The 14,205-nt window shown below is 44.5% G+C and overlaps 1 protein-coding gene across 5 annotated transcripts in view; it reads right to left on the bottom strand.

Annotated features, from left to right (window-relative positions):
• The window catches only part of zswim8 (zinc finger, SWIM-type containing 8), a 183,656-nt gene that overhangs the window by 137,765 nt on the left and 31,686 nt on the right, over positions 1 to 14,205 (bottom strand). The gene's annotated exons all lie outside the window — the stretch shown is intronic.

A 14,205-nucleotide genomic window follows, 5' to 3' on the forward strand; every position in this document is an offset into this window, starting at 1 on the left:
CCCATTTTTAATGTACCAGAAACATATTAGGTCATAGAATGAGAAGAATTTCCAACACTGACACAAACCATCCACCCCCCAGCAGACTACAACTCAGGACCAGCACCCATTCACTTTGACCCCAGTCTACAAAACTATCTGCCACTAACCCAAAGGAAACTTACTCGGCAAAAGCCTCTGGAATCCGATAAGCAGGGTCATAGTGTAGACCATAAATGCTGGTGGATGATATTTATCGTTCTTGGTCCATGTCGTCCACACACTACAGTCATGGAATTGGTGAGCACACGGAATTCTGCAGATGCTGGAAATCCAGAGCAACTCACAGAATGTGCTGAAGGAACTCAGCAGGTTGGGCAACATCTATGCAGTGGGCTACTAAGACATGGTATTGGTATCAGTTTAATGATTTACTATTGTCACATGGCCCAAAACAGAGTGAAATGCGCGTCTTGCAAGTACAGGTCCAGTAACCCGAGTTCAATTCTGACCTCCATACAGAGTTTGCAATCAGAATTAGAATTGGTTTATTATCATTACACACAGTGAAAAGTTCGTTCAGCATACTGTCCATGCAGATCATTACACAGTGTATTGAGATAAAACAATTAACAATGCAGAATGAAGTGTAACAACTGCAGGGGAAATCTTGAACAATGTTCATACAGGCAGCAATGGCTAATACAAGGGGGCATAGTTATAGGATGACTGGAGAGAAGAATGGGGGGGATTGTCAGAGGCAAGTGTTTTTTTATATATACAGAGCAAAGTAGGTGCATGAAGCACACTGCCAGGGGCAGTTCTAGAGGCAGATACATTAGGGATATTTAAGAGACTCTTAGATACACACATAGTTGAAAGAAAAATGAAGGGCTATGTAGGAGTTGGGTTAAAGGTTAGATAGGTTAAATTTCAGCACAAAATCATGGGTTAAAAGGTCTGTACTGGTTAGGATAGGATCATTTACATGTATTACAAATTTGCTGTGGTATGTTGGCATAACATTCAACAATTGTAAAGAATGAAGAATTACATAAAAATAAAGTTAGAAGTCATGGAATAATATCAGCATGTATTTAAGCACAAGCTGTGCTCTACTGTTCTATGTTCTATGACACAGTGCACTGAGGTAGAACAACAAAACAGTATTAAGTGTAAGGAGATGGTGTCAGCTGAAGGCAAATTGCAGTGGGGTGAAGTTGTGTGGGAGGGTGGAGTTGATGTGCACCACGAGCAGCCTTTCGAAGCACTTCGTGATGGTGGACATCAGAAGTTCAAGAACCTGACATTCTTAACCACTCAGCCCTGCCACCACCAGCACCCACCATGAATGAAGCACCAGAAGCATTATACTTTTTTTTAAACTTGTGTCATAAACGCACCTTATAATTTGTTAATTTATTTATGGTAAGATTACTTCACGTGTGGCGTATGCGCGAGTTATATGTACTGTGTGGTGCCCCTTGGTCCAGAGGAAGGTTGTTTCATTTGGCTGTGTATGTGTAAACAGTTGAATGATGATGAAGTTTGATAGTTCAAACTGGAACACTGGCTGCAAAGAACTGGTTGTGGACTTCGGAAAGACTAAGATGGGGGAACAGACACCAGTTATTTTAGAGGGATCAGGGTGAAGAGAGTGAGCAATTTCAAGTTCCTGGGTGTCAATATTTTTGTTGGTGATATTAAACCTGATTCTGATTTTGAAGCACTAGTCTGCTAGCAGGACGTATCAAGTATTGTAGTTAAATTTATTCAGCAAATCCTTAATTGAGGGCCGAGACTGACTGTGTGACAGCTAGTCAGAGTTGGAGACTTGCCCAGAACAGGTGGAACATCCCTTAATCTCGCTGTTAGAGATTCTTTCTTCTGCACTCAACCATCTATTAGGCAATCTGCTTAATCAGAATCAGATTTATTATCGCTAACATACATTGTGCAGCAGTACAGTGCAATAAATTTAATAAACTATAAGTTATTATAAGAAATATTTTAAAAGTACAAAAAGAGAGCAAAATGCTGAGGTTGTGTTCATTGTCCAGTCAGAAATCTGATGGTGGAGGGGAAGATAAATCATTGAGTGTGTGTCTGCAGGTGCCTCTTCCCTAATGGTAGTAATGAGAAGATGGCATGCACTGGGTGATGGGTCCTCAATGATGGATGCTGCCTTCTGGAGGCATTGTCTTTTGAAGATGTCCTCGATGTTGGGGCGGGTTGTGCCTATGATGGAGCTGGCTGAGTTGACAACACACTGCAGCTTTCATTTGATCTGACTTGTGGATGCCACGGGAAATTAATCGGATTCTTCCTTCAAGAGACGGTGACTGGAGATTCTACTTAGACAAAGCCAAAATGATGACTAGCTACTGGCTGGAGCAGATGGAAAATCGGAATCTGAGGGAAATCGAAAGCTGGGCTGTCAAGTGGCAAACACCATTACACACAGACATAGTGGGTGTGCTGGGGATAGTTCAAAGATAACACAGCAGTGCCATCATTTCTTAGAAGTTTGCATAGATCAGCATTCATCTAAAACTGTGACAAACTTTTACAGATGCAAAGTAGAGAGTATCATGTCCAGCTGCATCACAGCCTGGTACGGAAACAGCGATGGCCAGAAACAGAAAAGTCTACAGAAGTAGTGAATACAGCCCAGTCCATCACAGGCAAAGCCCTCCCCATTATTGAATACTGCCGCAAGAAGGAAGCACCCCCACCATCCAGGCCATGCTCCCTTCTCCTTACTACAACTGGGCATGAGGCACAGAATCCTTAAGTCCCACACCACCAGGTTCAGGACCAATCCCTCAACCATCAGCGTCCCTGGATCCATGTAGCTAAAATCACTCATCTCAACACTGAACTGATTCCACAACCTGCCAACTCACTTTCAACAACTCTACAACCCACATTCTCAGTAATATTTAGTGAATTGCATTTTTATTTGCACAATGCATTTTCTTCTGCACATTGTTAGTCTTTGTTCATGCATAACTTTCATAAATTCTATTGTTTTTTTTATTTTCCAGTAAATGCCCACAGCTAAAGGAATCTCAGGGTTGTACACAGTGATATACGTGTACTTTGACAATAAATTGACTTGGACTTTAACCTTTTCCACCTTTCATGGAGACCACTCTCCTTGGTCTGCTCGGCTGTACCTACCCAACCCTCAGGACAAAGCGTGCAGACATTTTGCTGCACACTCTAGTTTTCTCCGGAGACTCAAGCGAGTGCAGATGCGAGGATCTGGAGCAAATCTCCGGTCCTGACTCAAGCGAGTGCAGATGCGAGGATCTGGAGCAAATCTCCGGTCCTGACTCAAGCGAGTGCAGATGCAAGGATCTGGAGCAAATCTCCGGTCCTGACTCAAGCGAGTGCAGATGTGAGGATCTGGAGCAAATCTCCGGTCCTGACTCAAGCAACGGCAGATGCAAGGATCTGGAGCAAATCTCCGGTCCTGACTCAAGCGAGTGCAGATGCGAGGATCTGGAGCAAATCTCCGGTCCTGACTCAAGCGAGTGCAGGTGCAAGGATCTGGAGCAAATCTCCGGTCCTGACTCAAGCGAGTGCAGATGCGAGGATCTGGAGCAAATCTCCGGTCCTGACTCAAGCGAGTGCAGGTGCGAGGATCTGGAGCAAATCTCCGGTCCTGACTCAAGCGAGTGCAGATGCGAGGATCTGGAGCAAATCTCCGGTCCTAACTCAAGCGAGTGCAGGTGCGAGGATCTGGAGCAAATCTCCGGTCCTGACTCAAGTGACTGCAGATGTGAGGATCTGGAGCAAATCCCCGGTCCTGACTCAAGCAACGGCAGATGTGAGGATCTGGAGCAAATCTCCGGTCCTGATGCAGGGTTTTGACCAAAATGTTGACAGTTCCTGGTGGGGTACTTTGATGACGACAGGGAAGGTGTGGCTACCAGAGGAATCTTCATTGCAGCTGACAGCAACGACAAAGGATGATGTAGTAAATGTGGAAGCTGGAAGGTGAGGACTAGGGGAACTCAATCTCTGTTCTGTTTGGGGCGGAGGTGAGAGAAGTCCAAGAAACAAATGAAATGTGACAGAGAGTGCGCTCCATCATCCACAGTGGGGAAAAAAACTATTATTTTCTGCCATTTTTCCCACAGCATCATCACTCCCCCACCTGCCCATCATCTGTCAATACTTAACATCACATACAAAATGCTGGAAGAACTCAGCAGGCCAGGCAGCATCTACAGAAAAGAATACCATCCACATCGCGGCCCCAGACACTTTAGCAGGAGTCTGAGTTACCTCAGCATTTTGTGTGTATTGCTTGGATTTCCAGCATCTGAAGATTTTCTCGTGTTTGTGATATATCACCAGCTCTCTGTCCAGATCTAAATCGACTGGACCCCGTCGCATCCCTCCCCTCACTCTATACCAGCTCTTTTCCCTCTTCACTGTCCTGAGGGGCTCAAAACAAACTGATGACAATCCCTTTCTCTGCTAATCCCCCCACAGATGGTTTTTGACCCAATGAATTCCTCCAGCAGCTTGTTTTAAGACCATAAGATATAGGAGCAGAAATAGGCCATACAGCCCATCAAATCTGCTCTGCCATCCAATCATGGGCTGATCCAATTCTTCCAGTCATCTCCACTCCCTTGCCTTCACCCCATACCCTTTGATGCCCTGCTAATCAAGAACCTAATAGGACTTAGGCTGAAGTTATAAGACATAGCAAGAGGCTCGAAGGGAATGCAAGTCCAGAAATTAGGGCCCGATAGCCAAAACCCAGAGACTGAAGACCTGTCCTGGAGCTGGACTGTCCATGTGTGTGGGAGGCAGGGAGGAACAGGGCCTGTTTTGCTGTTGCAGATCTGTTGCTTGTTCTGATCTGTGGATATGCCATTGCTTGTTGGAGCCAGAATATGTGGAGATACTTGCAGGCTGCCCACAGTTGGTGACACAAGTGACACATTTCACTATATTTCCATGTACATGTGATAAATAAATCTAAATCGGTAGTACGAGGTAGGACCAGCCGGACCGAGCAGATACTTTTGTGAAGGTATTTTTAGATCTGTCCACATCTACAGAATATCCAATGAATAGATGAGGAAACCCCCCCCCAAAACCCAAGAGCCAATTTGACAGCTCAGTAAAGTGAGCACGCATAAACAGGGCACTAAACCTCAACATGCTGTGGTGATTCAGTGAGGCTTCCTGTTGCACCTTGGATCAGATCTAACAGGAAATGCTGCTCTTTCCATTCCCCCAAAAGTACATAAAGGCTATGCTCTCTTCTCGCTGCTGCAGTCAGGACGGTGGTACAGGATTCTCAGGACCCACACCACCAGGTTCAGGAACGGCTCAAGTTTAATTGTCACTCAACCCCATGAACACAGCCAAACGAAACAGGCTTCAACCATCAAGATATTGAACCAGAGGGGATAGCATCACTCGACTTCACTCACCCCAACACTGAACTGCTTTCACTTTCAAGGACTCTGCATCTCATGATCCCAATATTTATTGCTTATTTACAATTTTGTTTTTTCCCCTCTTTCTTTTTGTATTTGCACAGTTTGTTGCTTTTTGCAGACTGGCTGTTTGTCCGTCCTGTTGGGTGAGCTCTTCCATTGTGTTTCTCATACTTATTGTAATTGCCCGGAGGGGAATGAATCTCACACTGGATGTGGTGACACATATGTGCTTTGGTAATAAATCCAGTCTGAACTTTGAACATGACTACATTGGGTACCACATTAATGATTCACAGACATTCTGGAACAGCAAGTCACAAAGCACAATGTCAGTTTATTTATTAAAGTTATAAATAGACAGAAGAATAATTGCAACTACACTTAAAACACAAGAGGTTCATAATTTGGACTCAACTAAAAGTGCATCAGGATGGAAATTAATGTTCTCCTTTGGGAATGATAAGCAACAAGCCAGCTATCTCGCACACACAGATCATAGGAGGAGCTAGGCTAAACCACCAGAAAAAAACTCAGCAGTGACACAGCACATTGGCAAACTTCCCTCTGAAACACCACAAAAAGGGGACGTACCAGAGAGGTACCATCTTTCCTGATGAAGGGTCTCGGCCCGAAACGTTGGCTACTCTTTTCTCATGGATGCTGCCTGACCTGCTGAGTTCTTCCAGTGTTGTGTACGTATTACCAGAGAGGTACTGTGCTGGCATTGGAGAGGCTCAAGAGAAGGTTCATGGGAATGACCCCAGAGATGAGAGTGCTAATGCAACAGGAGAATTTGATGGCTCCGGGCCTGTATTCACTGGAATTTCAAAGATGAGGAGGGAATCTCATTGAAGGACCTCCAAAGAGTGAATGCGCAGAGGACGTTTCCAATACTGGGGGAGTCTAAGAGCAGAGGCCACAGCCTCAGAATAGAAGAACAGAAATGAAAAGGTATTTCTTTAGCCAAAGGTTTGTGAATTCATTGCCACAGACAGTTGCGGAGGCCAAATCATTGAGTATATTTAGAGCAGAGGCCGATAGGTTCTTGATTTAACAAGCAAACACGAAGGGTCTCAGCCCGAAACGTTGACAGTGCTTCTCCTTATAGATGCTGCCTGGCCTGCTGTGTTCCACTAGCATTGTGTGTGTGTTGTTTAGGTTCTTGATTTGTCAAGATGTCAAAGATTACAGGGAGAGGGCAGGAGAATGGGCTTGAGAGGGGATAATAAATCGGTCACGATGGAATGACGAAGCAGACTCGATAGATAAGCCGCGTAATTCAGCTCCTGTATCTTCTGGTCTTAATGGAGTGCATCAACTATAGAAGAGTGAGGAGCAGTCTAAACGGAGGGGTTTTCCTTTAGTCGCTCAGGCATCACTGGCATCTACAGGCCATGAATGCTCGCCCAAACTGAGATCACTGGCATTTATCTTCCACGACTGCTCGCCCAAACTGAGATCACTGGCATTTATCTTCCACGACTGCTCGCCCAAACTGAGATCACTGGCATTTACAGCCCATGAATGCTCGCCCAAACTGAGATCACTGGCATTTACCGTCCATGACTGCTCGCCCAATTGAGATCACTGGCATTTACAGCCCATGAATGCTCACCCAAACTGAGATCACTGGCATTTACAGCCCATGAATGCTCGCCCAAACTGAGATCACTGGCATTTACCGTCCATGACTGCTCGCCCAATTGAGATCACTGGCATTTACAGCTCATGAATGCTCACCCAAACTGAGAAAGTAGTTGAGAGTTAAGTTCAAACTCATTGCAATTCAACAGTACACATGTATACAGCTAAATGAAGCACTGCTTCTCAGTAGCACCGGAGTAGTGTAGCGGTTAGTGTGACTCTATGACTCCCCACGGCATCTCAGAGTTCAATTCCAGCACGGTCTTCCCTGTGGAATGCGTGAGTTTTCCTCAGTGCTCCAGTTTCCTCCCACGGTGCAAAGACGCACTGGTTAGTGTAGGTTAATTGGTCATTGTAAATTGTCCCCTAATTAGGTTAAGGTTAACCGGGTTTGTCGGGCGTTACTGGGGCGGTGGGGCTCGAAGGGCCGACTCCCTGCTGTGTCACTAAATAAAAGGAATAAAGGTATAAGGGTATAAACATGGCACATACAGTCACACACAGCACACATCATCATAAAATAACATCAGCTCAAATCCCTGAGTGACATGGCCTGAAGAGTGTTTGACATAAAGTGTGAGGTGCATGTTTCTTTAAGACAGTCACTGTCACTATTACAATAAAATGAAGCAGTCAAATAAAGAAATGAAACAGCAGCAATAAAAGATGAAAAGTGATCAATGCACGTCTTTGAGTTGGGGAGTAGAGGGGGCAAGGGGGGGGGCACTCAGACAAGGTGTGCATGTGTGTAGGGCGGTAGCAGGGGGTTTAGAACCCGACCAGTCTAGTTGGTGGATCCAGAGTCACCTCTGGATCAAACTAGGTAAGGAAAGCAGATCTTCATCCAGGAAGAACAGAGTACCCGACTATTTTTATTTTTAAAAGATTCTGCAATTTCATTGTTACCATTCTTGATAATACATTGTAGATTGAGTTAATTACATGAATTGCAAGCTCCCAGTTGTCCTGGCTGCACTTAATCTAAAACTCAAGAAAAACACACAAAGTGCTGGAGGAACTCAGCAAGTCAGACAGTACCTACAGAGAGGAATAAACAGTCCTTCAACAGGACACTTTCCATATCAGATTCAAATTTATTTACAACATGCACAAATCTGATGTCAACGTAGCATGTACACAATGGGTTGCAAGACAACAAAAGCAACCACTAGTTTCAGATGGAGTTGCATTCTGACTGGCTGCGTCACGGTATGTTATGGTATGGTGGTGGCAGGTTACTGCGCAAGATCGAAGTAAGTTGCAGAAGCTTGTAAAATTAGCTCTATCATGGGCACCGGCCTCTGTGGTTTCTTCACGAGCAGTGCCTTTGGAAGGTGGTGCCCATCATTAAGGATCCCCACCACACAGGTAATGCTTGCTTCACACTGTTATCATTGGGAAAGAGGTACAGAAGCCCCAGACACACACTCAGCGATTCAGGAACCGCTTCTTACCCTCTTCATCCGATTCCTAAATGGACATTGAACCCTCGAACACTGCCTCACTACTTTTTATGTACTACTTATTTTAACTTAGCTATTTAATAAGACCATAAGACAGGAGCAGAATTAGGACATTTGGCCCATCAAGTCTGCTCTGCTATTCAATCATGGCTGATTCTTTTTTTTTCCTCCTCAACCCCAGTTCCCAGCCTTCTTCCAGTAACCTTTGATGCCATGTCCAATCAAGAACCTATCAATCTCTGCCTTAAGCACACCCAACGACCTGGCCTCCACAGCTGCACTTGGCACCAAATTCCACTAATTCAACACCCTTCGGTTAAAGAAATTTCTCTACATCTCTATTTTGAAAGGGCACCCCTCTATCCTGAGGCTGTGCCCTCTTGTCCCAGACTCTCCAACCATGGGAAACATCCTTTCCATAGATGTGGAAGGCCTGTCTAGGTCCTTCAACATTCGAAATGTTTCAATGAGATCCCCCTTCATCCTTCTGAATTCCAGCAAGTACAGACCCAGAGTCATCAAACTTTCCTCGTATGATAACCCTTTCATTCCTGGAATTATCCTTGTGAACCTCCTCTGGACCGTCTCCAATGCCAGCACATCTCTTCTAAGATGAGGGGTCCAAAACTGTTCACAATACTCAAGGTGAGGCCTCACCAGTGCCTTATAAAGCCTCAGCATCACATCCTTACTCTTGTATTCTAGACCTCTTGAACTGAATGCTAAAATGGTATTTGCCTTCCTCACTACCGACTCAATCTGCAAGTTAACCTTCAGAGTGTTCTGCACAAGGACTCCCAAGTCCCTCTGCAACACAGATGCAGATTTCCTGGATTTTCTCCCCATTCAGAAAATAGTCCACACATTTATTTCTACTACCAAAATGCATGACCATGCATTTTCCAACATCGTATTTAACTTGCCACTTTCTTTCCCATTCTCCTAATCTGTCTAATTCCTTCTGCATCCTGTTTCCTCAACGCTACTCGCCCCTTCACCAATCTTCATATCATCTGCAAACTTGGCTACAAAGCCATCTATTCCATCATCTAAATTAGTGATATATAGCATAAAAAGAAGTGGTCCTAACACCGACCCCTATGGAACACCACTAGTCACTGGCAGGCAACCAGAAAAGGATCCGTTATTCCCACTCACTGCCTCCTACAATCAGCCAATGCTCTAACCATGTTAGTAACTTCCTGTAATACCATGGGCTCTTAACTTGGTAAGCAGCCTCATGTGTGGCACCTTGTCAAAGGCCTTCTGAAAGTCCAAATATACAACATCCACTGCATCCCCTTTATCTATCCTGCTTGTAATCTCCTCAAAGAATTCCAACAGGTTCGTCAGGCAGGAATTTTCCTGAAGGAAACCGTGCTGCCTTTGTCCTACCTTGTCCTGTGTCACCAAGTACTCCATCACCTCATTCTTAACAATTGACTAACATCTTCCCAACTGCGGAGATCAGGCTAATAGATATATGTACTTCCAGTAATTCAACTTTTTCTTTATATTTATCTATCATGTATTTCATTGTATTGCTGCCGTAAAGTTAGCAAATTTCACGACACATTCTGGCGATATAAAACTGGATTCTGATTTTGATTAACAAGACAACAGCAGCAAAACAAGCCCCTTCCTGTCCCCAGGTAAAGCCGCTACTTCTGTCTCCTTTCCTACTCTGTACCTATGTTGTGGTATCTACCATCCTTTTGGATGCAGTCAATGGCCAAGCTTTACCCACTTCCCAGGGATAGAGGACAGTTTGTTTTGATGAGATTAATTACTGTCTAAACACTGGAGTGTCACAGAAAGCTTCACATTCATGAGAAATGCAGGTCAGAACACAAATGCAAAACGCTGAGGAACTCAGCAATTGCTGTCGGACAGCACCTGTGGAGAAGAATAAACAACTGACATTTTAAGCTGAGACCCTTCATCAGTACTGACGAGGGTCTTAGCCCGTTTTCAATTGTTTATTCCTCTCCATTGATGTTGCCTGACGACTTCCTCCAGCATTTTGTGTGTTGGTCTGGATTTCCAGCATCTGCAGATTCCTGTTTTAAACATTTCCTTCAGCAAACCTGATCTGTGGGAATTAATCCTGAATTGTAGATCTGTGTTCAATGCTTTAGCACAGCCTATAGGTGCAGACTAACCCATGGAAACTGGAATTACACCAACTGACACTCCACCCCACGTTAATCCTCTACATCTCAAGAACACACCAGTTCCTTTCCCTAGCAGTAAGGCTGGTCAACACCCCCACCCACCAACTCCATCACTACTTTATTGTTTCCCATCAGTCACCTTCTGTACAGATGCTCCTGTGCTTAGTGTCATTTTATGAGTATACAGTCAACGTATACAAGCCAGTTTTACCAGAGAGACATTCACAATAAATACAAAGAAACACAATAGAATTAATGAAAAACTGCACAGAAAGTTCAACAACCAGTGTGCAGAAGACAACAAATCTTGCAAATACAGGAGTCATTCTAGAAATTCAACAACATATACACGATTCTCTCATTCAAGGACTGACTGTTGTACCAATCTCCATAGAAAGTTAAATGAGCGTTGAGGCTCAGTTACTCGATTAGAAAGAACTAGGTTAATCTGCTTCCCCTTGTGTACTCCAGAAACAGGAAACAGTGCTGAGAGAAGCCCTTCCCCAAATCTCCAGGCCAAAGAGCAAAGGTCAGAAGTGAGCATGAAGATGATCCTGATTTCCAGGGAGCTGGTACTTAGAAGCCACTGAGCTCATAACTTTTGGGATTGTCAGAAATAAATACCTACTGTCAACGACCATCAACCGCGCCTTAATTATCAGAAAGCATATGTTCTGTGTAAACTGAATGCCACCTTTCAGCTTTTATGTATGCCAAGCCTCACAGGGGGTTTTTACAGATTCTGCTAAACCTTGTGACAAGTGACAACTTAGGAACCACGAGACGTAATGCCGACCACATCTGTCAGCGGCAGATGCTTCAGTCACACTCTGTGTTAAACGGCTTGGAGGTGAGAATGGGCTTTCCATGTCAGTGAAAAGGTCTCTCACATTCCTCTCAGAATGTGACAAAGCTCCCTACAGCCAAAGTGCTCTCGAAGCCTCATCACCAGCGTGATGAAGGAAATTGGAGAATGTAAGAGGTAGGTTAATTTTTTTTTAAAAACACACAGAGGATGGGCGGGAACAACCTGCCAAGGGTGGTAGTAGAGGCAGTTACATTGGGGACATTTAAGAAACTCTTGAGTGCATGAGGGTTATGAGAGTAGGAAGGATTAGGCTGACCAAAGTTCAAAGTGTGTAATACATCACCCTGAGATTCATCTGCATGCAGGTATTCACAGTAGAGCGTATCACAGAATCAATTAAAAACTACGCACAGTATGCAAAAGACAAACTGTTCAACGTATAAATAAATAAATTGCACTAAGTTCATGAGCTATAGTCTACTTGAAAGGCAAGTTCATAGTTTGTGGAACAGTTCAGTGTTGAGGAGAGTGAAGTTATCCACACTGATTTAAGAGCCTGATGGTTGAGGGGTAATAACTGCTCCTGAACCTGGTGGTGTGGGACCCAAGGCTCCTGCATCTCCTTCCCGAAGGCAGCACTGAGAAGAGAGCATGGCCTGGATGATGCGGGTCCTTGGCGACGGATGATGCTTTCCTGTGGTATCAGTCTTTGAGAATGTGCTTAATGGTGGGGAGGGCTTTTCCTGTTGTACTGGCCTGGTTAAGAATTCTACATCTCTGCTGTAGGTATTTCACTTCAGCAGTTTTCTGCACTAGCAGTATGTCCTGCTGGTAAATTGCTTTGGTTTCGGCTAAAGATAAGAAGCCCTGCTGTTCAACTTAGGAATGTTGTGTTAGCCAATCAGGGTGGTGGGATCTGGAGAAGGTTCTAGAGAAAGTGGGGTGGAGAGAGATTTGTGACACAGGGTTCTGGCGTGGGGTCTTTTGACAGGAGCTGCAGAGCTGGACAGAAGGGAAGATGCTGCAGAATTCTGTGGGAAGGAGAGCATTGCGGCAAGAAGTGTTTTGTGCAGATGAATGGCTCAAGGAGGGAGAGCCAGTTCAATTTAGATGAACTTCGAGGGAAGTTCGGACCATGGCGGGTGCTTTCACACAGACCATGGATTTGGCACAATGCACAAAGGTTATACTCAGCCTTTGGAAGAGATAAGCTCCATCGGTCACGTGTACATTTAGACTGGTCTAAATGTAATGGGCCCTTTTATTTTGTAAATCTTTCTTTTCTGTCTCTTAATAGCTGTTTAATAAAGCTGAAATTAGTAAGTATACTTTCTTTATAATTTTATGCGGTGTACGATCTTTTGTTCTTTGCTGACCAATAACCGTGCATGGGCAGCATTTTCACAACATTCGCTCAAATCAAGGTTGCTTTAATCAAACATCATGATGCCTCTGTTTAGTTGAAGCCCAAATCATGCGTATATGTTTATGAAAGATGACCTTCCTACTGCTGAGTCATGTGGCTGATAGCAGAGTTAGCTAACGAGCTAAGTCTGCATACGAGCCCTGGAAAGAGGGCTACATTGTGATGAACTGGGCTGTGTCCACTACTTTTTGTAGGCTTTTCCACTCTCGGACATTGGTGTTGAGAGCATGGCTTAGGTGGTGGAGGTCCTTGGTGATGATCTCCAAGTAGGTTAAAAGGTTGGCAGAGCATTGTTGGTTGAATGGCCTGTACCGTGCAGTACTGTTCTATGTAACACAATAGCTAGCTTACGTACAGCAAACCCACCCCCCATGCTCAATAATGTAATAATGAACAGATAACCTGCTTTGAAATATTGATTAGGTAAGTAGTATTAGCCAAAAACCAGGTACAACTGTCCTGCACCTCCGCGACATGTTCACAGGGGACCTTTCACCATTTATCAGTTGCAGGCTTAAATAAGCCATCTCAAACTGAGCAGTACTTCCCCAAAACTGATACAGGGTTCCACACACCGGCTGCAGAACCAGAAGCCAACACCGCTAGAGTCACGGTAGCATGCTGTAGCTGTTAGCGTAACACTTTATGGCGTCTGCAGCCCGGGTTGAATTTCTGCCGCTGTCCCCAAGGAATCCGCACATTCTCCCCATGACCACGTGGGTTTCCTCCGGGTGCTCTGGTTTCCTCCCACAGTCCAAACGCGTACCTTTAGGGTTAGTGAGTGTGGGCGTGCTATGGTACTGCTGCAAGCGGGGCTACACTTGCAGACAGCACAATCCTCACTGGGTTGATTTGATGCCCAGTACATTTTGATGTTTCAATGTACTGTACATGTGACAAATAAAGCTAATCTTAGGCAATGACATTGCAGAAGCGGAAAAAGCCAGACCCTGAAGGCACTTAATGCACCAATCACAGCCCAAGGCACTGACCAAATCTCAGGCCCATCTCTCTGGACTAATTTCTAGTGGGGAAAAAGGATTCGCTTTATTTGCTACATTTGCATCAAAACATACAATGAAGTGTGTTGTTTGCGTCAACAACCAACACCACATACTATCGAGATTCATTTTCTTGTAGGCATTCACAGTAGAACAGTGAAATACAACAGAACCAATGAGAAACTACACACAAAGTCTGACAAACCACCAATGTGTAAAAGACAAACTCTGCAAATGCA

The sequence above is a fragment of the Hypanus sabinus genome, chromosome 21, assembly GCF_030144855.1.
Source record: "Hypanus sabinus isolate sHypSab1 chromosome 21, sHypSab1.hap1, whole genome shotgun sequence".
Lineage (NCBI taxonomy): Eukaryota > Metazoa > Chordata > Chondrichthyes > Myliobatiformes > Dasyatidae > Hypanus > Hypanus sabinus.